This window comes from Macaca fascicularis, chromosome 6 (genome assembly GCF_037993035.2).
Source record: "Macaca fascicularis isolate 582-1 chromosome 6, T2T-MFA8v1.1".
In the NCBI taxonomy this organism is placed as follows: Eukaryota; Metazoa; Chordata; class Mammalia; order Primates; family Cercopithecidae; genus Macaca; species Macaca fascicularis.
The window spans coordinates 119,874,146-119,887,317 of record NC_088380.1 but is presented as its reverse complement, the minus strand read 5'-3'; the positions used below and the strand labels follow the sequence as shown (position 1 = coordinate 119,887,317).

The 13,172-nt window shown below is 40.1% G+C and overlaps 1 protein-coding gene across 1 annotated transcript in view; it reads left to right on the top strand.

Moving 5' to 3' along the window:
- MCC (MCC regulator of WNT signaling pathway) overlaps positions 1-13,172 on the top strand; it is a 475,249-nt gene that overhangs the window by 151,335 nt on the left and 310,742 nt on the right. The window lies entirely within an intron of this gene.

The following is a 13,172-nucleotide window of genomic DNA, read 5'->3' as shown; positions in this document are numbered from 1 at the left end:
AAGTAGACTACTTCTATGGTTCTAGACATTACAAATTAATAGTACATACTTGCTTCTGTTCCCTAATTTGGACTTTATTCATTTCAAAAACAAAAAGGAAAATGTTGCATTGAAGGTTTCTTGTTTCTGGTTATACTTTAAGAGTATTTTCTGTTGAAAACTGTGGGACAACTTATAATGTCATTATGTGTAATTTACCTTCCTTTTTCCTTCAAGGTGAGTCACTACAAAGCGACCTTTGGGCAAAGAGCTATTGTCTTCTTTTGTAAGTCAGGGCTGCCAAACGAGTCGGGTGGCTGATGGCCTGGCCATTTTGGGTGACATGCAGACAGTACAAATAAAGATTGCTATCCAGTCACTGTGGGAAAGCTCTAAAAGCCTACCTGGCTTTTTGAAACTGAAGTTCGAATGGTAGACTAAGCATCTCAATAACTTTGACTTATGCATATTTACAGTCTGCTTTGATGTAGACCAGTGGTTTTCAGACTCTTTGTGTTTGAGGCACACTTTCTAATTCTTACACTTTTGGTGGGATGTTTGAAGGAACTAGCAATTGTAAATATGACAACAATAATTAAAATACAATCATCAGAAAAATCCCGGTTAAATGACATTCTACAAAATACATAACCAAAACTCCTCAAAAGTGTCAAGGTTATCAAAAACAAGGAAAATCTGAGAAAGAGAAACTGTCCAGCTAAGAGAAGCCTAAGAAAATATGACAACTAAAATGTAATGCATACCCTCAATGGGATCCTGGACCAGAAAAAAAGGACATTAGAGTAAAACACATATGCAAACACACACACACACACACACACACACACACACACACACACACACGAAGCCTAAAGTATGGACCTTAGTTAATAATAGTGTATCAACATCCATTCATTAATTGTGACTAATAGACTAATATACCATAATAATGTAAGATGTTAAAAAGTAGGAAAAATTATTTGTGGGGTATATAATTACTCTGTCTCCTATCTTTGCAAATTTTGTCTAAAACTTTTTTTTTTTTTTCGAGACGGAGTTTTGCTCTTGTTGCCCGGGCTGGAGTGCAATGGCGCGATCTCGGCTCACTGCAACCTCTGTCTCCAGGGTTCAAGCAATTCTCCTGTCTCAGCCTCCCAAGCAGTTGGGATTACAGATACCCGCCACCATGCCTGGCTAATTTTTGTATTTATTTACTTTTTTTTAGTAGAGACAGGGTTTCACCATATTGGCCAGGCTGGTCTCGAACTCCTGACCTCAAGTGATCCACCCGCCTTAGCCTAAAACTATTATAAAATAAAAAATATATTAAAAACATATAAACATTCACAATCACTGCTAGGGTATGATAATGTCTCATAAAAATCTGTAAAAACATTCATAGTTATTGCACTGCTTGTTACTTGGCCACACTTCAAGGACATTCTTGCACAGTTTGAGTAGAACTCTAACTATCCTAATCTTGCCCTCCTATGTGCTCAGGAGATTAGGCAATTATCAGTGAATATGTCATCTTTCTCTGGCATAGGCCTGGACTTAGGCTGTGCCTGCTTCAAATAATTTGCAGCAAGTTGAACCCTCCTCTGTGCTACATCAGCTCAGCCTTTTCTCAAGACAGACATTGCCATGACAGGATGGTTATAGCAGAAATCAGTGTTACACAGAGATCAAACTTTGATGGTACCTTCTCTGGAGGGTTCCAGGTTCATGGCCCACCAGTTTGCTGCAGCAAACCTACTATTGAAAACTGTGGGAGTTGGCTGTTTCCTGTCTCTGTGTAACTCTGTGGTTCCCAGCTTCTCCAGTAACCTCCTGGACTGATTTCTAAGTTCTGTCTCTCCTAATTGGAGGCCAGCTCAGTCTTTGGGGTTCCCATAGCCAGGTTCTCTGAGTTGGCTCTTCAGGGGAGTCAAGGCACAGAGAACTCTCACATACCCAACAGTCATATACATACCCTCTTTTTACTTTACTGGTTAAGCTTTAGAAATGAGGAAACACTGCCTGACATTTCCTCTGCACACTCACTTAAGGCGATCCCTTGGCAAGAACTGAACCATAAATGCAAATGCAGGCACTGAAGTCCTATGACTGTGATTACACTATTTATTTCCTTACCAAATGGAAAAGTAAAACTTTAAAAATACCATTTGAATTTATAGACCCATTATTAATGCCCTTGGACACTGTGGTAGAGTACATTTTGGGCCTCAGTTCTTCATCCTCCCCTGTGTCTTCACCATTTGTCATGCAACCCTAGAGTCCTTCTATCAGACATGTGAGAGTGAAATATGATGGTTGTTTTAACCATTGCGTTTGCGGTGGTTTGTTTCATAGCCATAGTGACTCAGGGTCTTCTCAGGTGGGTCTGTAGAGCCTGATTTGAGAAATACCCTTCCCAGGTGGACAAAGAAAGCAAATAGTCTCTCTAAACTGCATATTTGGGCAATCCCTTTATTTATATAATCACATTAAAAGTAATTTATGTCCCTTCTAAGGAAAAATCTTGAACTAATAAAATTAAGTTTTATTTTTTTTTTCTTTTAAATAGCTACTAAGAGCAAAAGGCATTTTATCGGTGTCTAGTTAGGAGACAGAAAGCACACAGTAATTCACACAGGGAAAGTTTAATATAAATGATTATTAACTAGTAGCAGAGGATTACCTACTAAGGGTAAAGAAAACCATAATGAACACAGGAATAGTATATACAAAGAATAGCCACTACCCCTAAGGCTGTTGCCAAGGAAGGAGTGTCAAAGAAGGAACAAATTTGGAAGAGGGCCCTCCCCTCACCCAGGGCTGATTCTGACCCCTTTGAAAGGAAGTCTGCAGCCCACTGACTTGCAGAGAATTTCCCTGAGATGTTGCAGGCCAGGGCTGGCAAGCAGGAAACCAAACTTCTGAACCTTTGGTCCAGCCTCCTGGGGCATCTGCAAGACTCATCAGGTATCACTGAGTTGTCCACTGAGATGCCAGAGGGATTCACTGGGAAGCTGCCTGCTGGAGTGGTGTCAAACCCACTGAAAAGTCCCCCAAATAGTGCCACTAAAACTTAATAGGGTGAGTCACTAGATGTCCTATGCTGCGGGCCCCTACCCACCACAAGAGCTAGCAGAGAGCACAGCAGATTCAAGCCACAGGAGTCAAGCTGAGTGTCCTCCAGTGTCTCTCCAGCACCCTCTATTGACAAAGGAGAAATGTTTACGTGGTCCAGCTCCAAGACCACAAAACAGGACAAAGAAAGCTGGATTTGGAGATGAGAAGCAACAAATGATAACTAGGCAAAGACATTTTTAGCATTGAGGATTTCCTGGGAGATTCCTACATAAGCTTTTTACCTTTCTAAGCATCTCTTCCTTTTCTTGTACCACCAATCACCATTCTACCTAAGACAGTGGATACCATGAGGCTTAACATACTGTTCACAATGCAAAGGCAACAAGACAGTGTTGTACACAGATACTTACAGCAGCCATGCTTTTATCGAAGAAGCAAAATGGCCACACATTATACAGAATAAGAGATTTATTATCGTAAGGGCTAGACCTTACACAACTGTGAGAGCTGGTGATACAATCTATGAAGACTATTGGTTCTGTATCTAGTGTTGAGCTTGAAGTTACTATAGGTTTGTCAGATCAGCTGTTAAGAGGGAAAGCTGGATGTATAGGAGAGTAGGGACAAACCAGAACTCATGAAGACCAATGGGACCATTGAGGACAAACTGGAAACCTCTTCTGTGTCTTACCATGTCCAACCTTGATGCTGTGGGGGACCTGCAGCAGAAACTGGCACTCTGTCTCCTGCAGTGTGTCTCCTGCACACACACTTGGCCCAGGACTCAGAGAAGCTGAAGGAAGAGATTTAGTGAATTAAAATTACTGCAAGCCTGGTACACCAAGTAGTTAAGCAGCAGATTAGCAATAATGTGTGCAAGTGGACAAGGTGCATAGTGCCTGCTATGCTTTGTTTTCCCCTCCAAAATCCATGTGGGAATTTAGTTGCTGTTATAACAGTATTAAGAGGTGGGACAATTAAGAGGTGATTAGGCCATGATGGCTCCACCCCCATGGGTGGGGTTGGTGCCATTTTAAAAGGACCAGTTCCATTCTCTCTCTCTCTCTCTCTCTGTTTCCCACTACGTCTCTCTCTGTCTCTCTTTTTCTCTCACCTTCTTCTTGCCCTTGCACTCTTTCACCATGTGATAACACAATAAGAAGTCACCTGACAGATGCCAGCGCCTTGATATTGGGCTTCCCAGCCTCCAGAACTATAAGCCACTAAATTTCTATTCATTATAAATTACCTGGTTTCAGATATTCTGTGATAGCAGCACAAAACAGACTAAGACAGTACCCTGCACCAAGTTTCAGAGCATAAAAAGTATGACTTCTTTACATCTTCCTTCTGGATTTCACACAGAATGTCTCTCATGGCCATACAGAACCATACAGGAAAGAGAACTCTGGGGAATATGGTTCCAGCTTAGCTGAATTTAGTACCAAGTCACCACAAAGCAGCAGCAAAACTCAGTGTAATGTAAGCCCATAAAACTATGGGTAAAGCAATATGAGATATTTTAGGAGTTTGGTAAAGAAGGGATGCAGTGGGAAAGATATATTGCCTGTCTTCTGATAGATATTTTTCTACCAAGATTTGTATTACCAGGAAAGAATGCTAGTATAAATTATAATGTTATGGATTCTGAGTAGTAACATATGTAAGCATTCTAAAACATAAAACATAACAGAAGTTTCATTTTCTAGATACAGCAGGATTAAATTCCTGAATGAAATAGCAATGTCTAGATAAATTCTGTCAGCTATACTAGTTGGTTTTTAAAGTATTAATTATAGGCTTTATTTTTCATTAATAAAAGTATTAATTGATGTACATTAAAATTATACTAGAAAAGAAGCCATATGGACAATAGAAAGTTGATGAAAAGTAGAAGTAATCATTTGTCTCTGTCTTCCCTCATTTAAAAGGTCTTTACTAACTTTTTAAAATGTATTCTTGAATTGCTTTTAATATAGGGAACTTTTCATTTCTCCTTCTGCAATCTTAACACACTACAATCATTATAGTACTTACCAAATTTGGGGATACCAAACTTTGATCTAGAGGATGTGTCCTAGCTTCATGGTTAAAGCAAGGCTGATTGTTCTATGAGCACCCTCTTCTGGGCATTGTTCAGAGTCAAAGAACAAAAAATTCTTCAGCATAGGGCATGCTTGTCACCCTTTAGATTTTCGGGGAATTAAGATAGGACAAATAAAATATTGGAATTTTGAGAAAAGGGCTAAGGAATGGCCTAGAATATAGGGTTGATTTTTTAAAAATTCAGAACATTGGCTGGGCACGGTGGCTCACACCTGTAATGCCAGAACTTTGGGAGGCTGAGGCAGGTGGATCACTTAAGGTCAGGAGTTCAAGACCAGCCTGGCCAACATGGTGAAACCACATCTCTACTAAAAATACAAAAATTAGCTGGGCATGGTGGCACGTGCCTGTAATCCCAGCTACTTAGGAGGATGAGACCAGAGAATTGCTTGAACGTGGGAGGTGGAGGTTGCAGTGAGCTGAGATCATGCCACTGCACTCCAGCCTGGGTGACAGAGTGAGACTCCATCTTAAAAAAAAAAAATGGGAAATCAGAACCTTGAATTGTTACTTGCAAGTGATTGAGACTGATTTTTAAAAAATATGTATTGTAAATATATATGTAATACAGTTGGGCATGGTGGCTCACGCCTGTAATCCCAACACTTTGGGAGGCCAAGGTGGGCAAATCACTTGAACCCAGGAGTCTGACCAGCCTGGGCAACATGGTGAAACCATGTCTCTACAACACAAATATTAGCTGGGTGTGGTTGCACATACCTGTGGTCCCAGCTACTTGGGAGGCTGAAGTGGGAGGATCGCTTGAGCTCAGGAGGTGAAAGTTACAGTGAACCAAGATCACGCCACTGCACTCCAGCCTGGGCAACAGAACTAGACCCTATCTAAAAAAAAAGTGTATATAATATATATTTAATATGTGCAAATATTCTAAAACATAAAACATAACAGAAGTTTCACTTTCTAGATACAGCAGAGATAAATTTCTGAATGAAATAACAATGTCTAGATAGATTCTGTCAGCTATACTACTTGGTTTTTAAAGTATTAGCTTTATTTTTATTAATAAAAGTATTAATTGATGTACACTAAAATAAATTATACTATAAAAGAAGTCATGTGCATAACAGAAAGTTGATGAAAAGTAAAAGTAATCATTTGTCTGTCTTCCCTCATTTATAGATATATAAATTTATAATATATTTATATAAATATATAAATTTATAATATATTTATATAAATATATAAATACATGTATATATGAATATATATACACATAGATGTATGTATATATACATATACATATATAAATATATATGAAGCAAAGACATTTTGGTTTTGTGCTATTAGTTATTTAACATACCAGCTGTCTGTGGGGAAGTGCACTGTTTCATGAGTTTTTCTGTAACATTTCAAATGATGAAGTTGTAAACACAGTCAGACTCATTTCTATGCAGATGAAGATGGTAATGTCTGTATTCTGCACCCTGCTGCTCAAGGCTGTCTTCTTTTCCTTTGGATGACTTGGCTTCAACTTTGCCCGTTTTAAGATTTAATTTTGTGTTTAATGCTTTTTTGCAAAAGTAATTTACATTTTTAAAGGAGAAAAAAAGTCATGAGTTTTGAAAATAAAATGCAAATTAAAAAACTGACATAGCAAGTTTTGTTCCTCTGTGTATCCAACAGTCAAAAACTCCAAGCAGCCTTTTTACTTTAGGCTGGTTTAACATCTGTGAATTGGAAATCGAATTAAAACTGTGTATTATCATGCTCATTTGCTATATGATCAGAATTATTAATACAGTCATTATTAACTGAACCTTGATACAACACTATTAGTTACTTTGGAGAATACTGCATATCCACATGTTTCAGCCAATACAGAAACATCTTTAAAAGCTGTGGGAATAAGAGTTGTTGTAGTTGTGGTGAGAGAGACAGAGGTCTTCTTTTTGGTTTAACCACTTGATCAACGTCTTGTGTTTCACGTTAGTTTTTGGTTTGTTTCCCCCTTTCTTCATTTCAACCTAAAGTACCGAGGAGTTTTTCTGTTTGTTTTTACACTTTTCAGTTCCCACAGTCCTTATTATTCTCCCTCTTATTAGATCTGCTACCTTGATGTTTTAGGGTCAAGGGATTTGAAAATTCTTAAGAAGAATTTTCAGAAATTTTGAAATAAAGCAAAAAGATTACTGGGTGCTCTTTCAAACTCCTATCAGATCCTCTAAGAATCAGCTGATACTTCAGGAGATGTAGCTTTCTTTGGCTATTTGCTATTAATTGAAGTCTAGAATCTGTAGAATTTGGATGTTAATTTGTAGAAGATTGGTAAGTTACTGATGACTTTTGTCTGGTAGAGATACAAACTACTTTTGCCCAGCAGGGAAGGTAACCTCAAATGTTATATTTTATTTGCCCTAGTAAAATGGCAACAATTTTGTTACTAGCTTTGCAGTCCTATGCCAGCATTATTTTTTCTACTGAATTTATATTTACCAGTTTCTTCTATTCTTTCTTTCTTTTTTTTTTTTTTTTTGAGACAGAGTCTCGCTCTGTCGCCCAGGCTGGAGTGCAGTGGCCGCATCTCAGCTCACTGCAAGCTCCGCCTCCCGGGTCTACGCCATTCTCCTGCCTCAGCCTCCCGAGTAGCTGGGACTACAGGCGCCCCCACCTCACCCGGCTAGTTTTTTGTATTTTTTTAGTAGAGATGGGGTTTCACCATATTAGCCAGGCTGGTCTCGATCTCCTGACCTTGTGATCCGCCCGTCTCGGCCTCCCAAAGTGCTGGGATTACAGGCTTGAGCCACCGTGCCCGGCCTCTTTTTTTTTTTTTTGAGACAGGTGCTCATTCTGTCACCCAGGCTGGAATGCACTAGCTTACTGCAGTCTTGACCTCTTGGGCTCAAGCAGTCTTCCCACCTCAGAGTCCCAAAGTGCTGGGATTATAGGCGTAAGTCACTGTGCCTGGCCTCTTCTATCCTTCTTTGAATCAGCTTTATTATCCTGCCAGTTTCCTCAAGGAATTAAGTAAATCTTAGGAAAATACTTATTTATAGCCAGGGATGGTGGCACATACCTCTAGTTCCAACTACTTGGGCAGCTGAGGTGGGAGGATTGCTTGAGGCCAGAAGTTCGAGGTTGCAGTGTGCTATGATCATGCCTGCACCCTAGCCTGGGCAACATAGCAAGCCATTGTCTCAAAAAATAAAGAAAACATCAAAAAAGAAAGTTACTTACAAGTGGCTACATTTAGGGTAGTATTTGGAAATAGAAACTAAAAAAATTCTAAAGAAATGAGATCTTTCAAGGAGATTTCCAGGTATTTACTGATCACTTTTTTATAGTCTAAGAGCTGTCTCAAGATGATGATGTTGTCGTCAGGAGTTCTCAAGGTGGTATTGTCATTAAAAATTATGCTGAATAATCTTGTATGTAGAATTCACTTAGAAATACCAGATCATAGCCAGAGGCAGCGGCTCACACTTGTGATGGAGGCTGAGGTGGGCAGATCACCTGAGGTCAGGAGTTCAAGACCAGCCTGGTCAACATGGTGAAACCCCATCTTTACTCATAATACAAAAATTAGCTGGGTGTGGTGGCAGGTGCCTATACTCTAAGCTACTCGGGAAGCTGAGGCAAGAGAATCACTTCAACCCAGGAGGCAGAGGTTGCAGTGAACCAAGATGGCACCACTGTAATCCAGCCTGGGCAACAGAGCGAAGCTCTGTCTCAAAAAAGCAAAACAAAACAAAACAACAAAAACCCAAAACAAAAACAATAACAAAAAAAACAGATCACGAAAAAGTAATAATTTCTACCTACAGAGAGAAGGGTCCTCAAAAAACTTCAGTCTAACCTTTTTATTTTAAAAACAAGGACATGGAGGCGCAGATCAAAATATCCACCTAAGGACACACAAAAGTAGTAGAACCAAGACTGTAGGGTAGATTTCCTGACACTCACTACTAACACTACTACACCCCTGTCCTGGTCTAGAGGATGTCCCTGGTTATTGGCAAGAGAAGGAAAGCTGCTGAGAGAAAGAGCTACTTCAGATCTTTGCTAGTGGACTCTGAGTCACTCCTCTGCTCTGTTCAGTGGTACTGGGTTATTTTTCTGATGTCTTCTAATCCAAAGAGCGAATATTCAGCCAGAACACCACAGTACAGATGGTTGAAATATTGACATGCTTTTGTCCCAGGTCCCCTACTCTCTTGGCTAACTAGTCCTTCTACCAGGAACCCAGAACCTCTCCACAGTTCGGCATCTAAGGGGTTAATGCTGGCCCTGCAAAGGGAAGAGGCAGAATTCCTGCCAGCTGGCATCATCCGGGCATCCGTTCTGGTTGGCTAGTGCCTATGCCAAACTAGTTGTGAAATACCTTTAATATTTCTTCTGCCCTTTGGCAATCTGTTGGACTGAAACAAGGAATCCATGTGTAGGACCTGAAGAAAGTGTTGGCACCAACAGATAGTGAGGTGGTAGGAAGCCGTCATATCACTCTCTTAATAATTGACAGTATTTTTAAAAATGGTTCTATTGGATAGTTCAACAGAGGTTCATTTTTATTCTGTTTCCTACTATCTTTCAGGTAAAGAGCTCTGATAAAGGGATTTAGAAAAATTGTAAGTACACTAGAGGGCAGTGGTCCCATATCTAGACACCTGGCAATTACCACTTCCTTTGCATTTCTTTGCCTTTCCTTTTGTGTAGGGGAGGGGAAGAGGAGTTTTTGTCACATAATACAAATACCATTTATGTCTGAGGTATTTTATAAAAACAGAGTAGCTGCTTGGCAGCACCCTGTCTATCATTTCTTGTAGTTTCTTTTCCATCCTTCTCCAGTGACTTATCTCAGCATTAACATCTTAATGACTTTTTGCTTTTTTGAAGAAAAGGCAAAGGAGGGATAGGGAATGTACATTCCTACTTTGGGGTGGTAAGGTTTTCTATCTTTGCATCTTTGTATTTGAAAATAAAATCATGAATTAAGAATGAGGAAGAACAAAGGTACAGGAATGTATTCTTGTATTTTGTGTGTGCAGAGGTGTTAAAAGAAAAAGTTTAGACAAATTAAATTTCACAGGGTTTAGCTGAGCAAAGAATGATTCAGGAATCACTCAGCTCTCAGAACCAGAAGTGGTTCAGAGAGCTCTGCTCCACTACATGGGCAGGCAGCATTTATGGACAGAGGACAAAAGTCAGGTACAGAAACTTGACCGATTACAGCTTGGCATTTGCCTTATTTGAATATGGTCTGATCAGTTGGCTGCCTGTGATTGACTGAGACTCAGCTATTTGTTACAAAACTATGCTCCTAAGTTAGGCTTTCAGTTAGTTTATGTACTAAGTTAGACTGCAATTAATTACATGAGGACTCAACTGTCCTTATGTAATTCAGGCCAAATTTAGTTTGACAGAGGCAAAGGTCACTTAGATGACTCTGCACTGCTGCCCCCTTCTTCATGATCACCAAGGACAATCATGTTTTCGCTCCCTCAGTTTTCCCTCTCCTGCCCCTCTCCTAAGTAGAAGGGAGCCCTGCTTTCTGGAGGGGAGGCTAAGCTGATCTGTATACACTAAAGGGATGGACTGGAGGTGAGTGGATGGGGTAGGGAGGAAAGACGTTCTATTGCAGTTGGATAGTATAATGGATTTCAAGAGGAGAAAGCAAAGGGACATTAAAAAAATATGTCAATAGATTATTGATGAGTGTGCCTTTGATGAAATATGATACCTTAAATAAAGAATTGTATCTATTATTAATTGCTTTTGGTTGTTGGACTGTTTCTTTGAAAGAGATAATCCTCTGAAACTAGTTTGTATGGGTTCCTGGATTTATAAAAGTTTTTTTTTTTTTTTTTTTTTGAGACGGAGTCTTGCTGTGTCTCCCAGGCTGGAGTGCAGTGGCGTGATCTCGGCTCACTGCAAGCTCCGCCTCCCGGGTTCACGCCATTCTCCCGCCTCAGCCTCCCAAGTAGCTGAGACTACAGGCGCCCGCCACCACGCCCGGCTAGTTTTTTGTATTTTTAGTAGAGACGGGGTTTCACCATGTTAGCCAGGATAGTCTCGATCTCCTGACCTCGTGATCCACCCGCCTCGGCCTCCCAAAGTGCTGGGATTACAGGCTTGAGCCACCGCGCCCGGCCTATAAAAGTTATATATAGAATGAACTTGCAGACACTGGCATTTTCATCTGTGAGATCTATAGCAGTTGTGTTTATATATGTGTGTGTATACGTATATGTATATATGTATGTGTGTATATATGTATGTGTGCATATATGTTTCTCTCTCTCTGTGTGTGTGTGTATAGTTTAGTCACCATGTTTACTCTTAGGCCCAGGTGGGAGATAAGATGCTCTTCTTCCAATTCACCCAACTAGAGGCCTGGGTGGGAGGAAGAACACCTGGACCCTCATAGCAACATGTCCTCTGCAACAAAGGGACAGGGACTCCCTCTGCATTTCTCTTGGTGTTGCTAATATTCATTGGGGATTTACCGTACACGGCATATTGTGTCACTTGCTTTGCGTAGATTATCTTGCTTAATCCTCACAACTTTATGCTGTATATATAGATATAGGTATGATCCCCCATTTACCCGTGAGAAATTTGAGGATTACAGAGGTTGCCTGGGATGAAACAGTGAATATGTAGCGGGCTGAGATGTGAACCCAGGTTTGTTTGACTCCACAGCTTGAGTATGTAGCTACTCATTTATGTGCCCCAAGGGAAGGAGGGATGCTGCAGGCAGTGTCATTGGGAAATCATTTGTTCTTCCTACCCATTCTATGGGGTGCAGTGCTGTCTCACGCATCTGAACTGGACGTAGGGTCCCGATCTTATTCCTCTATTGAATAGAAACGATGCCCTGACTGTTTTGGGGATAGCCTGGGACATAAACACACATGCACACACACTGACTGGATTTTCATTTCTCTGATTTTGTATGAGACATTGTTACTGGAGAGTAATTAAAACCCCTGGTGAATTTATGCTGGGGCCTCCTGACATGATTGTGCAGTTATTTATCCTTAGACAACAGGGAGGATTAGCATTAAATGCTGAGAGAAATGCATCTGCCACGTTGATGCAGTTAGAGGCATCTATCAAAGATGCATTTGGAACCCAGAGGCCTCATTCTAATTGCTGAGAATGCTGGAGGCTGTTTTCAGCTAGACTTAAAAGCGAAGAGAAAAACCTTTAGTAGTGAGAGAGGTGGAGCCCACATTAACTTCTCAGTAGATTCTTCTGAGGCAGAGGGATCTCTTCCCTAGCCCTGTCCTCCTTGTATCTTTTAGGTAATCGTCCCTGCTATGGATCACGGCAAAACCTTTCCCTAGAGACAGAAGCAGGCAGAAGGAATTAATGTGTTCCTATCATTATTCCTACGAATAACTGGTCACATTTGCTAAGTGTTTAGTACATGTAGGATATTGGTAGAAGCGCTTTGCCGGCATCATCTCATTTAATTCTCAGATGGCCAGTCCCTCTTCAAACCTAACCCTCTCCACCGCTTCCTTCCTAATCTAACACTTATTGTGCCATTTGTTTCTCTTAGGGGAGAGGTAAGTCGTATTTATAAGACTGGCATTTACATTAGCTCAAGAAGTGAATGTTGCCAGGTACGAAGGGAAAAGGATTAGCAGATCTATGAATTATGGTGTCAATTATACTTGTATTGAGAAGAATAATCATTTGTTAGTTGTTAGATCTTATTCCATGTTTATATATGTCAGGTTTATTTTTCATACTGAGGAATAATACTATTAGGTATTCCTAATGTTTTTCCTAAATATTCCTAATATTTTTCATACTGAGGTGTAATAATATTAGGTTGGTGCAAAAGTAATTGTGCTTTTTGCCATTACTTTCAATGGCAAAAACTGCGATTACTTTGTACCAACCTAATAATTATTATTTCAAAAACCCAAATGTCAGCTACTCTTTGTCCTTCAGGTTTTGTTTCTGTTCATTTCAGCTCTGTTTTCTCCTCATTGTAACCCAGACTTGGAACTTAGTGATGAATCTATGATTGCAAAAGAATTCGT